This window comes from Macrotis lagotis, chromosome 7 (genome assembly GCF_037893015.1).
Source record: "Macrotis lagotis isolate mMagLag1 chromosome 7, bilby.v1.9.chrom.fasta, whole genome shotgun sequence".
NCBI classification, from domain to species: domain Eukaryota; kingdom Metazoa; phylum Chordata; class Mammalia; order Peramelemorphia; family Peramelidae; genus Macrotis; species Macrotis lagotis.
In genome coordinates, this window is record NC_133664.1 from 129,041,916 (window position 1) to 129,059,516 (window position 17,601).

General features: G+C 35.8%; 1 long non-coding RNA gene across 3 annotated transcripts in view; it reads left to right on the plus strand.

Moving 5' to 3' along the window:
- Nucleotides 1-7,255: 7,255 nt before the first annotated feature.
- The window catches only part of LOC141493824 (uncharacterized), a 61,125-nt gene continuing 50,779 nt past the window's right edge, over nucleotides 7,256-17,601 (plus strand). For all 3 annotated transcript variants that reach the window (XR_012470327.1, XR_012470325.1, XR_012470326.1), the window contains exon 1: nucleotides 7,256-7,308. This is a non-coding gene — a long non-coding RNA (uncharacterized LOC141493824). The remainder of the gene's footprint in view (nucleotides 7,309-17,601) is intronic.

The window sequence follows — 17,601 nt, forward strand, 5'->3', positions numbered from 1 at the left end:
GCACACAGGTGAGATGGCCTATAAATCCACCTCTATGTCAAGTCACCTGGAAACCAGGTGGCAAATTTCCTTCCACCACAGGATCTGGAAGCTGCTGTATCTAGAGTTTTGTCTAATTCTAAAATAGTTGTTATTTCAATTACTTTGAGACAGTTATATAACAACAAAGATCGTACAATTCCCTTTAAAGATACATGTAAAGTTACAATTCAACAGTAATTTCCATCCTAGAGGGCATATGTAGGAATAGTTCCCCCCACCCCAGTATTTTTAGTCTCTTCAATCCTTGTTTCTTATTGTACCTTAATGTCTTATAGTCCATATTTTGACTGCTTTAATGAAAAACATTTCAAAATCATAATTTAATGAGATGGGTTAAGATATTATTTAGAATTAGTATGCTGAAGAATTTTGGAAAACTCTAATAATCACAACATAATTAACTATAAATCTAATTATCAAATAAATGTTATTAAACTATAGAAATATTAAAATTGGAGAGAAAGATAAAATAATACAATTTTGTTTGTTGAGCTCAGCCTGAAAGAAAAAAGATTAGGTAACTGTTGCCAGTTCAGGAGGGACTTATTAAATTTCCTCCAAATTCATAACCCTGGAGTCATTCTTGACTTTTCCACCTTCTGATAGACCCTTCACATTCAATCAGTTTTCAAATCTCCTCACTTCTATTTTCACAATATCTATTTCCTTTCCTATCCTCATTACTCTCTCTTGCTCTCTCTCTCTCGTCTCTCTCCCCCCCACACTCTCTCTCACCTTTTCTCTTTCCATTCTCACAGTCTTCATGTCCTCATCTAGACTATTGAAAAATCCACTTAAGTGCATTTCTTTCTTCTACTCTTTTTTAGTCCAAGTTCCACACCACTGCCAAACTGATATTCTTAAGTCATAAATCTGACCATGTCACATTTATGCTCAAAAATCTTGTGTCTTCCTTTTTCCTCTAAGATAAAAGGCAAATTCCATAATCCTCTACAGTATGACTCCTACTTACCTTTCCAATTTTATTTAATTTTATTACTCATTCTGTCCTCTATTGCACACTAAATATGGACACTCCATTTCCTGCCTGAGAAATTTTACACAAGTCTAAAATACCTTCAGTTCCTCATCTCTACTTCATAGAAACCCTAGCTTCCCTTGTAGGACAATTCAGTACTCCGTGCACTGGGTCTTTCCTGTCCTTCTTAGTTGTCAGAACTTTTGAAATTGTGTTTGTTGTGCATAAACTTTAAATTTCCTAATCTGTGCACATGTTTTTATTCATCAGGGAACATAAAAGTTCCTTGAAGGAAGGATTTTTCGTTATTTGTCTTGGCATCTGCAATTTCTAGTAGAGAGATTGCTTCATTGTTAAGTTATCTACTGAAAGTTGAATTGAATAGTACACAGAAAAGAGGACTGATTCTTATTATCCTACTATGAATTCACCTGAGTGAAGTACTCAATTGTTCTTTCAGGTAATTTGACAATGGTTGCATGTTCTTGGATGCAAGTGGTTTCCAAGGTCAATCAAAGATTATTAAGCAGTATTTCAGAAATCTATCTGGGATTTTCAGAAGCAAAGGCTAGGCTCTGTAAATCAAGATAATTATCTTAAACACTAGGTTTGGGGAGAGGAGAGGAGAGGGGAGAGGAGGAGAGGGGAGGGGAGGAGAGGGGAGGGGAGAGGAGGGGAGGGGAGAGGAGGGGAGGGGAGGGGATGGAAATAGGGAGTGGGGTTGGCTTGCTGAGAGTACTATGACTCCAGTAGTCATGGCAAGGGAGAAGTCATTGATGTTTAAGCCATATGATACTAAAAGGCATGAGACTTGTATATTCTTTTTGTTTGTTTTTTTTTGCAGGGTTATGTGACTTATCTAAGGTCACATAGGTAATTATTAAATGTCTGAGGTTGTATTTGAACTCAGATCCTCTTGACTCCAGGGCCAGTGCTCTATCTATTGCATCACTTAGCTGCCCTCAAGACCTCTCTATTCTTAACAATATTCAGCAGTCTAAGACTAGGCCACACTTAATAGTTTTGGTTTTGTGGAGTTTCTTCCACATTATCTTCAGACTAAATTTTGGTATTTTGCTTTAAACTCAAACATATGTCAAAATAAAAATGATGATAATGATAATGAAAATAATAATAATAATAATAACTGTTATGAGATTGAACTATAACCAGAGAACAGGGCTTTGTGCTCTCTTTGTATATATAAGATGTCAAGAGGCTATCAAGAAAGCTTTGGATGCCCTTTGGCAAAGTTATGGGGGGGGAAACCTGAGCTAGCATCTCCTGGGATCCTTTCAATGTGATCTGCATTATAGAAAAGAATAGCCACAGTATTGATAAAATCAAAGTTCTCTGTGAGTGAAAAGCTAGCCATTTCCTCTGTTTCTGTCTCAATATTACTCTTCTTTTCTCTTCAATATTATCCTTGACTATTCAATTGAACTAGGTTCAAAGGGATAAAAATTTAAAGAGTATGGGGGAAGAAACACATGAAACCCTCGAAGAGGCAACCAGGGTGATTTATCCAATGCCTAGTCTTTTAAGGGCATATTCTTTTTGTCATTCCTAGGATGATCAGAGTTCAAAATTCACTTGGTAAGTATTCAGTGCAATGAAACCATTAACAATGGAGCTCAATTTAAATATGGACATCTCTAAACACTTTAGAACACTTCTAAAAGGGTCCTTTGTCAATTTTAAAATAAAGGAGTCTTAACAGCTCTGCCCAACCCTAAGTCCAGGGGCTGCATGCAGCCCTCAAAGCACTTCCATGTGACACTATTACATATTATTATTACACTCTTTGGTAATATGGGTTATACTATTAAATTTTATTTGTGGCCTATGACAAGTGTTTGTTGAGCAATTCAGACCAGATAGTGCATATGGGATTTTTGGGGTCACCAATTAAAGATAGAATTTGGAGGTCACTGAAATGTAAAGAAATTTGCATGCTCTCTCTAGGATATTAAAACTGCTCAGGCTTTTATTATGAAATATAGCAAAGGAAACATGTTAAAGAAACTTCCTCTGGAAGTGTCAACAAGCACTTAAGACAGAATGAATAACAAAAGGCTAGACATGGTTACTTGGGAGATACTGAGACAGCAGGAGGCAGGTAAAAGAAAGTCAGATCAGCCAGAGAGAGAGAGAGAGAGAGAGAGAGAGAGAGAGAGAGAGAGAGAGGAGGTTCAACTCAGGTTTTATAGTCTTGTCCCTAACCTGGGCACTGAGGGTAAAAGGGGAATTTCTACCCCTCCCTTATGTGGGGTAGAGGATTGAAGAATGGGGGTTGGAAATGAAATATAATATACCAGATCTAACACTCATTCACTAGTAGTTTTACAATGCACTTGACTGTAATTTGATCTTTCCATCATGTTTATCAGCAGCATTACTGTGAATTACCAAATTATACTAGGCTGATCCTGCCCCATTCAGAGCAGAGAGAGCTCAGCCATTATCACTGCGTCCTTGACAGACTGGGTATTTTACCCTTTGACAAATTCTTTCATATGAAGTACTGTTTTCTATTCTATTGGTGTTGCTTTCGATATCTTGAGATCCTGGTTCTCCTGCATTTGCAGTGACCTCCTCATTGACCTGCTCTGTACTGACCCCTTGTTTTGTCTTCTTTTAATGAAACATTAAGAGTCAAGAGCAAAGACCTTTCCTCATGCTTAACACGATTCCCTTATTTTAACATTAGCATTAAAAGATTACAGATTTTATTTTCTGCTACATTCAATAATTCTTCACATCATAGAAGAACTAAAATGTTGTACACCCATGCAAGAGTCCCCTGCTTTACTGTGGTTTTGTTGTTGTTGCTGAGTCATTTTTGTAAACTTTTTGTAAACCTTTTGTGTTTTTTTTTTTTTTTTGACAAAAATACTGGAGTGGTTTGTCATTACTTTTCCCAGGGATGACAAAGGTAGTAAGAGTCTGAGGCTACATTTTAATTAAGGAAAATTAGACTTCCTGACTCCAGAACCTGATCTATCCAATGTGCTATCTAGCTGTTCTGTGAGGGTTTTTTTTAAGGAGAGAATTTACACCTAAGATTAGTAGATCTTCTGTAGAGTTTCTCCTTTAGGTGGCAGGACCATTGGGTGTTCTAAGAAAAAGTCTTTATTCTTTCTCTTTATTCATTCAAGTATTTTTTTAGGGGGAAGGGTAGCATTATATTCACATTTATAAGCATTCCGCGTCACAGATATTTTTGTTTTGGGTACATTGAGTTATTTCGCTCATTATCTATTCTTTAAGTGAAGACTGATGGTTATAATCGGAAAAGACCTAATGGCTGCCTAGAAGGTGAAAATACATCTTGGTTTATTCTGTTTCCACAAGTTAAGATAGTTGCATAGTGAAATAAATTATATTCTCAGAAACTTTAATAAATATATTTAAAAACCTTCTTTTCTGAAAAAATATACATTTTTTTCCTTTTTAAATTAAATTTTATTATAAACGTGTACAGTCACAAAAAAATACAGGATCATATCCCTGATGAACAGAGAGAAATGCATATGGAACTATGAATCTCAACCATGTACAGCTTGTTTTTTTAAGTGGAAAATAAATTTAACATTGTGATTCCAATATTTTCCTGCTTTTCTGTTTTTCTTTCTGAATTTCTTTTTGCTCTCTTCTATTTAATTAATAAGTTTCAGGAACATTTGTTTTAAAAATTGTGTTTTTTGTATTGCTATTTTTATTTTCCCTTCCCCTATTCATCCACTAAAAACCAAGAGAAAACAAATCAGCCAAGTATGTATAAACAAGCAAAAACTCACTCCTTGGTCATACTGGAAAATGTATGTCTCATTTTGTACCTTTAGTTCATCACCTCCCTGTCTGAAAGCAAGTGGCATGCTTTTCTGGATTAAAGCTTATTTATGTATTGTTCAGACTTCTTAAGACTTTCAAAGTTATTTTGCTTTACAATGTAGTTGTTATTGTATAAATTGTTTTCAAACACATCCCTTTTCAAATATAATGGGGAGTCAAGGAAAGAGTAGAAAGGGTGAATAAGATATAAAGGGAGAATGAAGTGTGTTAGTGGAAATAAGCATAAAAAATAATAGAAATGCAATTATCCAGTGTTAGAAGTGTATGTAAATTTACTTTTAATAAAGAAGAGGCTACATGATATTTCTGACATTTCAGTAATCTATGCAGTGTAATTTTTGCAGAACAAGAATCATAGAGGCACAGAGTGCATAATAACTCACTGGTCCAGTCACAGAATAGCTGTTGAAGAAATGTCAGAGGGTAACTTCCCATCTCAGTTTGTGTGAGAAATACTACAGCTGCCAGAGTTCATAAATAAAGCTGCCAACACCATTCGTCAGAACATAGATGATAATGCATAGGAAAGTGAAATACCTAAAAACCATTTATGTTAAAAAATTAAAGATGAGCACCATCAAAAGGGAGGAGCAGCATGGCCAAGGAGATAGAGGGCAGACCTTGGAATCAGATAAACATGGCATTAGCTCTTATTTCTGACACATACAAGCTGTGTAGTCATGTGCAAATCAACTAACTTCTCAGGGAATTCTCTTATTCTTTAAATTGCCTAGGAATTTCAGAGCTGCTTCAGTGGGAGAAGTTTATGATAGAAGTTGCCTATAGTTGAAATCATAGATCAGAAAAACAGAATAAATGATAGGGAAAGAAGAAAAATAATATTCAAAGAAACTGGATCCTGAAACTAGTAAGCTACTCAATTCCCTCAAAGTAAATGATACTTGTATAAGACAAATCCTAACTTTATGTGTGTGTTAAAATTTTCAAGATGATCTATGTTTTATTTTTATGCTAGCATTTGAGATTTTTTTGATTAAGTAGTTTTTATTATAAATTTTTCAAACTCAACAAAAAAACAAAAGAAAATCTCCCAAGCCCCTAATATGACTAAATAACTATATTTACAATGAATATATATTTTATCACACTAGTAACACTAACTTGGTACATTCTGTTTCATTCTGATCTTTGTCCCTTTTATCTTCATGTGCTAGATTCTTCTTCAAATAATAAATCAACAAAATACTTGTTAAGTGATTATTAGGAAGTAGGCACTAGGTTAATCCCTGGGAATATAGAGTACATTGATTTGTACTTATGGACATTTCTCCATTAAAGATGCTAAAATAATTCATGTCTTTACAGTTTGTGCTTTCTCTTTTGTAATTTATTTCTTTTACGACTCTTGATTATTTATCCATTTGGGGCAACCTGATGAAAAAACACTGGGTTTGAAACTTGGTTTTTTTTACTACCTATGTAGCTTTGGACAGGCTTTACATCTCTGGGATTCAGCTTCCTCATTTCAAAATGAGGAAAGAGACTCTAAAATTGTTTGCAGCTCTAAAACAATGATCCACTTGCTTGTCTATTTTTTCCTATTGGATGGAAATAAATAAAAATATTTATTATTATTATATGTTGATTCCATAGATAATAAGCATATGTAAACATCTATACATAAACATGGGTATATAGATATAAGGGGCAGATAAGTGGCCCAGTGGATAGAGTACTGACCTTGAAGTCAGGAGAACAAGAGTTTGAATCCAGTTCAGACACTTGCCACTTCCTAGCTGCTGTGACCTTGGGTAAGTCACATCACCTAGATTGCCTTGCATCCAGAGCCATCTCTAGTCATCCTGATTCATATCAGACCACTAGACCCAGCTGGCTCTGGTGGAGATGGTGAAGGTGGTGACTTAGTGCAGCATCCCCTTACTCAAATCCAATTCATGGATTGTTATGGCCTCACTTCCCTGATACTGTGGTCTTTTTAAAAAATGAAGGACAAATATTATTATTGTACTGACATACACAAAGATGTGTGTGTGTGTGTGTGTGTGTGTGTGTGTGTGTGTGTGTGAGTGTGTGTGATATTCAAGAAGGATTATTCCAATTGTCCACCAAGTGACAATCAGAGTTTGTAACAGAATGGTGATGTGAAGCTTGAAAGAAAAAATAAAGGAAACAAAAGGCAAAGGTGGAATCCAGATCAAGAGGATTTGCTAACCAACTGGATAGGAAAAGAGAGTTGAGGGAAAAGTCAAAGACAAACTTAGATTTTGGACCCAGAAGAAATAGCATTTGTTAAGACCATAGACAGAAATTATGAAGTTAGAAAGTAGAATAGGGGAGAGGACCATAGAATCTCAGTACATCACAATGAAAAGTTCTCTTAAAGTTCATCTAATCCAACAGATATAGGAACTCTTACTCAACATTCCCAACAAGTTGTCACCTGGGCTGAGGTATTATTATTATTATTATTATTATTATTATTATTATTATTATTATTATTATTATTATTATATAGCAACAGAATTTACTTCTAATATTTGAAAAGCACTTAAATTTTTGATATTGGGGATTTTTGATCCTCATGTAGGTACTATTACCTCCATTTTTACAAATGATAAAACTGAGGAAGACAGACTAAGGAACTCCCCCAAGATCACACAATTGGATGTGTTAAACTGGATTTAACCCAGGTTTTCCTGACTCCAGGACCACTCTTAAGCTTCACAATCATTAGGAATGCTTTCAGGGTTCCTTCTGGTGTTATCTTTTGTCTCCATGTGAGTTGGCAGGAGGAGAAAGTGGCCATAAGGTTTGTCAAGTCTTTGGAAGGTCTCTGTCTGAATAAGTGAGCCAGGAGGACAGAAACCTTTTTATTGCTCAGGTCAGGCAAGCCTACAAATAACCTCTTTCATACCACTCTTCAGGGAGTTTTGAAATACAATGACACCAAACCAAGGAATAAATGAACGTGTGAAATCATAGAGGAGTTTGTCTCATTTTGGTCAAATTTTCAGTTTTCCTAAGTCTTTGAAAATATCTAAGGATGGAACATTGAGCATCAGAATAAATAAGAACTGCTGATTAAGAGCTTAAAAATGAAATGAATTTTCCCATTATGAAAATTGCCTTCAACTTCAGGGGGTTGGTGGGATCTCTTTTTCATTTTTGTCCTTTGTTCCTTCTCTGAAAATTTGAATTTTCTGTACTTGCTTTACACCCTAGAAGGCAATCAATAAACAGCAGATATCATAATTATCTCTGTTTTTACTGAATAATGTTTCTTTTTGATCTTTAGTTATGAGTCTTCCAAAAACTAAGAGTGATTGAATTCCACAAAGTTCAGTTGTTTGAAGGTCTTATATAATAAAACTTTAAAATATTAAAACATAAATTCAATAAACACATTTAACTAGTAATCTACACTTTAGGAAATAAAATTACTATTTGCCTGTGTATTTGCAGTGTGTGTGTGTGTGTGTGTGTGTGTGTGTAGACCATGTAAACTCTGAAAATCCCTCTCACAATTCCCACTTCCACTGATAAAGAGTAAGTTACCCAGAATTTTGTTGGCTACATTTTCCCTCTCAGGATTCTAGGAATACTTTTTAAAGGTCAGAGCTTTTTTTTTTTGACCATTGGTTCAAGGTCTCTCCAAGATTACTAGTCAAGAATCAATTTAGCCAGTCAGTTGTTGTTTAGTCATTTCAGCTGTTTGACTTTTTGTGACTTTGTTTGGGGTTTTCTTGGTTACTGGAATGATCTGTTGTTTCTGCAGTTTATTTTACAGAGGAGGAAAGTGACTTTCTCAGTCACAATGTCTGTGTCGAATCTGAACTCAGGTCTTCCTAATTTGGTATTTTATCTTCTGTGTCACCTAGCTTTCCTTAATCAGTCAAACTATGTAGCTACGAGAAAGAAGTATTTTCTAAAGCATTTTGCTGGTTGGTTGTTTTCCTTCATTTTCTAAGAGAACCAAAATGACATCACTTATGTTGGTGTCAAGGTACAGTGTGCCTGACAGTGACTGATCAGACAAAGATGATCTCAGAAAGCTCATTAACAGATCAGAGACAAATAATCTATGTAAACATTTCTAGTGGAAATAGTTCTAAATTTGCATATCTCTTGATTCTTTTGAACTACTGAAATTTTGCTTTGTGCACAGAGTCCAGCATCTTTGATATGGGCACTCCATGCTAAGAGGTCCTTTGCCAGTGTCTCCCATGTCATACAATTGATTTGAAAGTTCTTCTAGTGAGATATTGAGAGTGTCCTGGTATCTCTTCTTCTTACCTCAGCATGAGTGTTTATCCTGTGTAGGTTCTCTGCCTTTTAGGCAGTTGTAAGTTTGGCATTTGAACAAAATGACTAGTCCATCAGAGTGGCACTATCTGTAGCAGATTTTTGAATGCTTGGCAGTTTAGCTCAAGAAACAACCTCAATGTCTGGTATGTTATCTTGCTAGGTGATCTTCAGAAGCTTCCTAAGACAATTCAAATGAAAATAATAAAGTTGCTAGGAACAGTCTACAGACTGTAGACACCACAGCACCACAACTCTGTAGACATGCAATTTGGAAGTCAGTCTAATACTTCTTCTCTCTCTCATACTTTCCTTTGGAGTCTCCCAAATACTGAACTAGCTCTAGCATTGCATGTGTCAATCTTATCATGAATGTATATAACCCTGGAAAGTATATTGTTAAGGAAAGTGAATTATCCATAGTTCGAAAGGTCTCCATTTGTTATAGTCAATGTTTCTTTGTATGGATTCAGAAGCTTCAATGAATACACAATCATCTATGAACCAAAATCATGCACCAAATCTCCCTCTACTTTATTCTTGATTTTTAGACTTTCAAGCTAAATAATTTGCTGTCAGTGTGGTAGCTGACCTGGATGCCATTTTTGTCCTTGTTGAAAATGATTCTTTCTGTGTCTGCCATACTAAAAATATCATGCTAAAAAGCATGGGAAAGGGGCAGCTAGGTGGAGTAGTGGATAAAGCACCGGCCCTGGAGTCAGGAGTACCTGGGTTCAAATCGGGTTTCAGACACTTAATAATTACCTAGCTGTGTGGCCTTGGGCAAGCCACTTAACCCCATTTGCCTTGCAAAAATCTAAAAGAAAAAGAAGGAAAAAAAAAGAATTAAAAAGCATGGGAATGAGCATACAGCCTTACTTCACTCTGTTGGTGACTGGGAAAGCATAAAAGCATTGTCCAGAGCCCATGCAAGTATACTATATAGAAACTGATGTACAATGTTAATGTACTTCTCCATGCAATAAAGTTTTGACATAGTTTTCCACAAGTTCTGACAGTACCAAGGACTTTGGACAGGTCAATGAACATTATGTAAGATCTATCTCTTGCTCCTGGCATTTCTCTTGGAGTTCTTGGATAGCAAACACTAGATTGACCTTGTCTTGGTCCTTTCTTATGTCACCCTATCTTTTTATTGGTGACTATCTTCCAATTGAAGAATCAACCTGTTACGGAAGATTCTGACAAGAATCTTGCCAGCAATGACTAAGATAGAGAAAAATCCCCTATCTCTCCCCCTGCCCCCTTGTTATTGTCATAGAACAATCTAATTCTTTATTCTTTATAGAGACAGACAATGGAGACATGTTCAAACTCCTTCCACATTACCTGGAAGATTTACTGAGTTTTTGCATGAGTGGTGAACCCTCATGTCTTATAAATTTTAGCTAGAATAAAATCAGGATCAAGAACTTTGCCATAGGAGAGGGGCTAATGACATTCAAAACCTCTTCTGAAACTGAAAACTTGACTAGAGAAAAGTTGATCATTTTGAGGTATGTAGTCAATGGCTTCAGCATTGATTAATTGAGGATGGTATGTTGGGAACACTATAGAAGTGTTCAGTCTATCTCTCCAGGATCATTTCCTAATCAATGTGACTTCATCATTGCTGAGTATTTGAGATACACCATAATTCTTTGGTTCATATATAGTCTTCAGGGCATTATAAATGTGCTTTGGATTGTTACTCTCAGTGTAAAAGGGAATTTCCTTTGCTTTCTTATTAAGCTGAGAATATTTAACCTCTCTAAACTTGGCTTTCACTTTTTGTTTTTTTTTTTGCAAGGCAGTGGGGTTAAGTGACTTGCCCAAGGTCACACAGTTAGGTAATTATTAAGTATCTCAATCTGGATTTGAACTCAGGTCCTCTGACTCTGGGGCCATTGCTCTATGCACTGCACCACCTAGCTGCCCCCTTGCACATTTCTTTTCATGGAGTTAAATGCTATTTTCTTAGAGACAGATGGTAAATCCTGTGGAGTTCTCATTTTTCATTTAGCAGCTTATGAATTACCCTATCATTTTCATTAAACCAGTTTTGATGTTTGTGAGTGTTCTGGCCCAGATGAGTAAATACAAAATTTCTGAAAACTGCCCAGTCTTTTTCTTCTTCACTGTTGTCAACACTACGTTGGCTCAACTTTCTCTTCAAATTAGCAATAAACTTTATAAGATGGCTTTCTTATGCCAGCCTTGATTTTCCTCAGAGCTACTATTTGAATGAAATAATTGCTGGATTTTCTCTCACAACAATTGCTATTCATCTCAGATCTACTGAATTTTGTGTTCATATATGTAGGCACACTCTATATACTGATAAGGAGAATCATTTTTAAAAATTTTTTTAATGTTATTTCATTTCATTTTATTTAATCTCTAATTACAAGCAGGCATAGTTTTAAATGAGTGAAATCATTTTTGCAAATTTTTTTTTTTTGCATTTCAATTACAGATTAGGATCCCCATCTGCTGTGGTAAACAGTTCAATTTTAGGGCACCTTTTCTGATACCTTTCTCACACCGGGAGGTAAACATTGTAGTCTTTTAAAAAGACTGTTCAAGAACCAGAACATTGTTTCACACTAGCTGCAACATCGTGTGATATTCAACTCTGATGGACTTGCTCATCTCAGTAGAACAACAATTAAAGATAATTCTAAAAGACTTGTGATGGAAAATACCATCCACATCCAGAGAAGAAACTATGGAGTCTGAATACAGACCAAAGCTTACCATTTTCAATTTTTAAAATTTCTTTGTATATTATGTTTTTCCCTCTCTTTCCCCCCTTTTTTGATTTGATTCTTCTTTCACAGCCTGATTAATATGGATATATGTTTAATATGGTTATGCATATAAAATCTATAGTAGATTGCTTTCTGTTAGGGAAAGGAGAAAGAAAGCAAAGGAAGGAGAAAAATGTGAAACTTTAAACCTTACAGAAATCATTGCTGAAAACTACCTTTGTATGTAATTGGAAAAATAAATATATTTTAAAGATAAAATAAAAATAAGACTGCTAAGACACTCAGGGACTGTTGAATCCTACTGCTACTCATACACTTCAGACCAGTGAGAAGACCCTATGACCTAGGTCACCTGTGTGCAGGATTGCAACTATAGCTCCAAATGTCTCTCCACCTCCTGCTTTGCCAATGCCCATCCTGCTTTGTCACTTGCCTGTCACCACATGTCTGGACATTGGTGATGCCTTTTGATTTTAATACAATTTGGATTTAAGTGAGGCAGAATTGTAGCCTTCAGTATCACTTTTTCTTCCAGAGTTATCAGAGTCCAGTAGCAATGTGCTGAGAAGAAGATACTGCAGTGGAGAGAATGCCAGACTTGAAATTATCCATCTATCTGTCCTTGAATGCCCAGGACCAAATCATAAAAAACAGGTTAAGAACAAGATGTTAAATTCACTGGAAAGAGATTGGGAGATGATTTTTTTGAAGGTCTTCCTGACTCCAGTCTCTACCTTCCAGGAGCTTACATTCTACTGGGAAGAGGGGTTATAATATTTACTTCAGATAAGGAGGAAGAAAGTACATCTAACTAATACACATAAGGAGAGAAGAATTAGGAAAGGTTTAGTTTAGGAAGTAGAACCTGAGATGTGACTTCTAGGGATTCTAAGGGGGAGAATATGTAGGACAATATTCCATGCATAGGAAAGAGTCTGAAAAAAGGAGTGATGGTGGTATGATGCTTGTGTGGAATAGATACTTAGTCAATTTGTTTGGAATATAGAATGAATGAGAGGGAATAAAATGAAAATTTGAAGTAAGTTCTAAGGAGAATGCAATAGAACTAACCCGAGAAGAATAACTAGATTGCTAAGCCACAAACAAGAATAAACAACATAAATTTTCAGAGAACCCAGTTCAGTGTCATTTAGAAGTATTGAGTAGGAATAGAGACACTAGATTGTGGGGGTTATTCAGGATTGGAGTTTGACAGTTAAAATTGGAGAGCAGATTGTTGGTGAAGTAGATAAGAGCACTGACTGGAATCAGGAGGACCTGAATTTAAATATGGCCATAGACCAGTAGTGTGAACCTGTTTAAGTCACTCAACCCTATTTATCTCATTTTTTTAATCTCTAAAAAGAGCTGGAGAAGAAAATGACAAACAACTCCAGTAGCTTAACCAAATGTCAAATTAGTCAAATATGACTAATCAACAAAAAGAAGTTAAAGACATGTCTAACAGGCAAAAATAAATGACATAATTTTGTATTTAATCCAGTCAACAACAATACCTGTCTTCAGAAGTGTTTACCAGAAGAGAAGTCAGGGTTAAGAAGATAGATGCTGAAAGTAATTCAGGGTTGAAATTTAGCTAGATCTAAATAAATATATTTAGAATCAGTCAGCCATTGATTTAAGAGAGTAAAGGGAAGTGAATCTAGAATGTGGTTTATAGAGGGAGGAGAAGAGACAAGTTGGAAGGACAGCAATTCATGTTAAAAAGAAACCATAATGTAAAGATTACAATATTTTAGAGTTACAATGATAGGACTCCAATATGGAGTCACTTAGGCTAACAGGTCTTAATGCTATAAAAGCTCCATACCCAAATATTAAATAGTGTATGCTTTCCCACTATTAACCCTGTCAGAGAGATAAGAGTAACAGTTTTTGACTTGAAAAAAGACTTAACTATCCACAGGTCCCCTATTTTGTGAGGTAACATCAGATGCTCCCCTCATTCCTGTTTGTGTCTCCAATAAACTTTCCATCCTATCCTCATTCAAGATTGACATCAAAAAAGTGACCCCCAAAACATCTGTACTACATCTGGGTCTGATTCAAAATTCCCCCTTTCACATCTTGCACTTATTACCTGTTCTCAAATCAATTCATTCTTAAGGTATATAATCTTGTCATTTGAACACCAACTTTGAGTATGTTTCTTCCCCCCCCCCAACAACTTGCATTGGGCAAGTTTCATATATCCCTAGAGATGAACTTCTCTTTATATTGCTACATACTATGTTTGTATGTGTGTGTGTGTGTGTGTGTGTGTGTGTGTGTGTGTGTGTGTGTATGCATTAGTTAGCCTGGCTGTTGCACTACATTATAATAAAGTTTTTGTTTGTATTACCTTCACAAGTAACAATTTCCTACAATTCCTGAACTCAGATATTTGCTTTAACTCAAACTATGAGGCCAAATAAAGCACATAGACATATGAAGAGAGAGATGGATATTTAGGAGAACTTGATTAAAGAAAATAATTTCATTGTTCTGGATCATAGAAATACAAAGGTAAGCTAAAGGGAATGACCATGGCTTACCGCGGTTGAGTGATTATGTAGTTTATGGTTGTTGAAACCAAAGTTTATCAAGGGACAGGGAATTATATGTTGAAGCTTTCAAATATAAAGGCAGGGAGAGTAGTAAAGAAGAAGAGACTGTCCTATATTCCTCTGCCTTTCCCAACTCAAATTCAGACTAAAGTTGACATTCACAGTTGAAGGTGCACCCTCATTGCTGTTTGGTTGTGTATTTTTTTGGAATACCAAAGATTTTCCATAAAGTTCAGACATATTGAGAAAGAAGAAAGAATGAGGGGCGGCTAGGTGGCATAGTGGATAAAGCACCGGCCTTGGAGTCAGGAGTACCTATGTTCAAATGCGGTCTTAGACACGTAATAATTACATAGCTGTGTGGCCTTGGGCAAGCCACTTAACCCCATTTGCCTTGCAAAAAACCTAAAAAAACAAAAACAAAAAAAAAGAAGAAAGAATGAACAAGATGACTTTGTCAAAGACCTTGTTGATAAGGATGTGTGGATCAAATTTTAAAGGAAGAGAAGGGACAGTATAGAAAATGAATTAGCTTACTTTTCCTCCTGACCCAGTGCTTCAAGCCAGTAGCATTCAGTATGGAAGAGGGTGGCCAGGGATCCAGATTTCTGTTAGCACAAGAAGAAGGAAAGGGAAAAAAATGAAGAAATTCAGAATGGAACACAATCAAATGAGATGATAAGGACTATGGGGTAGAAAGGAAAATAAACAGGGATTCTGTGAGCATATGAGAGAGAGAGAGAGAGAGAGAGAGAGAGAGAGAGAGAGAGAGAGAGAGAGAGAGAGAGAGAGAAAGAGAGAGAAAGGGTTTGTGTGTGTGTTTGTGTCTGTGTGTGTGTGTGTGTGTGTGTGTGTGTGTGTGTGTGTGTGTGTGTGTGTGTAGACTTTCACTTTAAACAGTAGCAACTCTAAATCATAGGACTCCAGAACTGGTGGGCCTTGCTGGCTGTCTGTTCTTTGTTCTTGAAGAGGATAAAAATGACATCATTATGTTGGAGTAAAGGTACAGTGTGTTCAACTGTGCTTGATCAGTTCAATATGAGCTTTCAAAATGACTTTACCACAAGTCAGGCACAACTAGTCCTCAGGTGCATTTGGAGAGGAAATATCTTTTAATGTCACATCTTACATTTCTTTCAAGCTACTACAATTGTGCTTTGCTTAGAGATCCTAGCACCTTCTTTGATTCAGGTCTGCCAAACTGGGTGATCCTTTGCTAGCATCTCCCAAATGATGTAATCAATTCCAAAGTTCTTCAGAGAGAACTTGAGAGTGTTTTTGAATTTCTTCTTCTGACCTCCATGGGAGTACTTGCCTTTTGTGAGTTCTCTGTAAATAGTCTTTTAGACAGATGTACATTTGACATCCAAAGTGGCCAGCCTATCAGAGTTGTGTTCTCTTTAGTAGAAATTGAATGTTTGAACCTGCCTACTTTGATAAAGAGGAAGAATCAATTGATTAGGGTCTCCACATCACAGGGTCATGTGATGATAAAATTCATAGTGTGGGATGATAGTGTCAAGTTCCGTGGCTGGCTACTGTGAGACCCCTTGGGGACGAATCCCATAATGACTCAGTCATAATAATGGGCACTACAAAGATGATATTTTACAACATCACTGCATCAAGTCATCACAAATTCTAAGATGATTAAATCTGAATTATTAAGGTTTTATATAGTTGACAAAGACTCCATTAACTATTCCATTAAGCGAGGATTTGCAGTTTTCTAAAGTAGTACATGCAGATAATGGATTTACTCTCCTAACTACAAATAACCCTGGCAGATTGGATTCCCAGAACTCTACAACTTCTTCCATGGGTTATCAGTTGATATCCATTAACCAGACAGATTGAATTAGTTTTTAGACATGAATTATTTATTAATAAGTAAAGTACAAAAAATTCTCTTTAATACATACATATATATTTATATTTTCCCCAGTTGCATGCTAAAACAATTTTTAACATTTGTTTTGAAAACTTTGAGTTCTCACCACAACCCCATATTAAAAAGACAAGCAATTCTATATAGGTAATACATGTGTAGTCATGTAAAACATTTAAATAATAGTCATGTTGTAAAAGAAAATATAGACCAAAAAATAAACCCCTCAAGATAAATAAAGCAATAAAAAAGTATCCTTCAATCTGAATCTGGACCTTATCAGTTCTTTTATCATAAGTCCTTTACAATTTTCTTGGACATTGAATTGAACATTCACAGCTGATCATCTTACAATATTGCTGTTTCTTGGTGCATTTGCCATATCTTTTATTACCTTCTGCTTCTCTTATTCTCTTTTCCTCCTACTTTCCTGTGATAAGAGTTCTAACTTTCTATGGTCAGATATTTTTTCTTTTTTTTTCTATTTTTCCAGCCTATTATTTTACTTTAACTCTTTGTTAAAGTGGGATTCTGCTTCTAGCACTTTACCAAAATTCAGGCGTTTTGTGCAACTGTTTTCAGAGATACTTCTAGAGACCTTCAAGTTTTCAGTATGTTATTCTTTCCTTCAGTCAGTTCTGATGATTCATACCTTCTCATATTCCCCCTTCCCCTTCACTGTAAAAGCCCTTTCTTGCCTCTTTTATGAAATTTATCCAATTCTACCTCTCTCTCTCTCTCTCTCCCCTAGTACATTCCTCTCTTACTCATTTTTTTGTTAAATATTATCCCTTTATATTCACACCAGAATGCACTGTCTATATATACTCTTTCTAACTGATTTACCAGGATCATCTTCTCATGTAGGAATGTGAGCAGTTTAACCTTATTAGGTCCCTTATGGCTTTCCTTTCCTGTTTACTTTTTTAATTCTTCTCTTGAGTCTTGTATTTGTAAGCCAATTTTTCTATTTAATTCTGGTCTTTTCATCAAGATTGCTTGAAAGTTTTCTATTTCTTTGCATGCTCATTCCACTGAATGTATTATACTCAGTTTTGCTGGGTAAGTGATTTTTGGTTTTAACCCTAGCTCCTTTGCTCTCCAGAATATCATTTCCAAGCCCTACAATCCTTGGAAGTAGAAGCTGATAGGTCTTGTGTTATCCTAATTGTGGCTCCTTGAATTGTTTGAATTGAATTGTTTCTTACTGCTTGC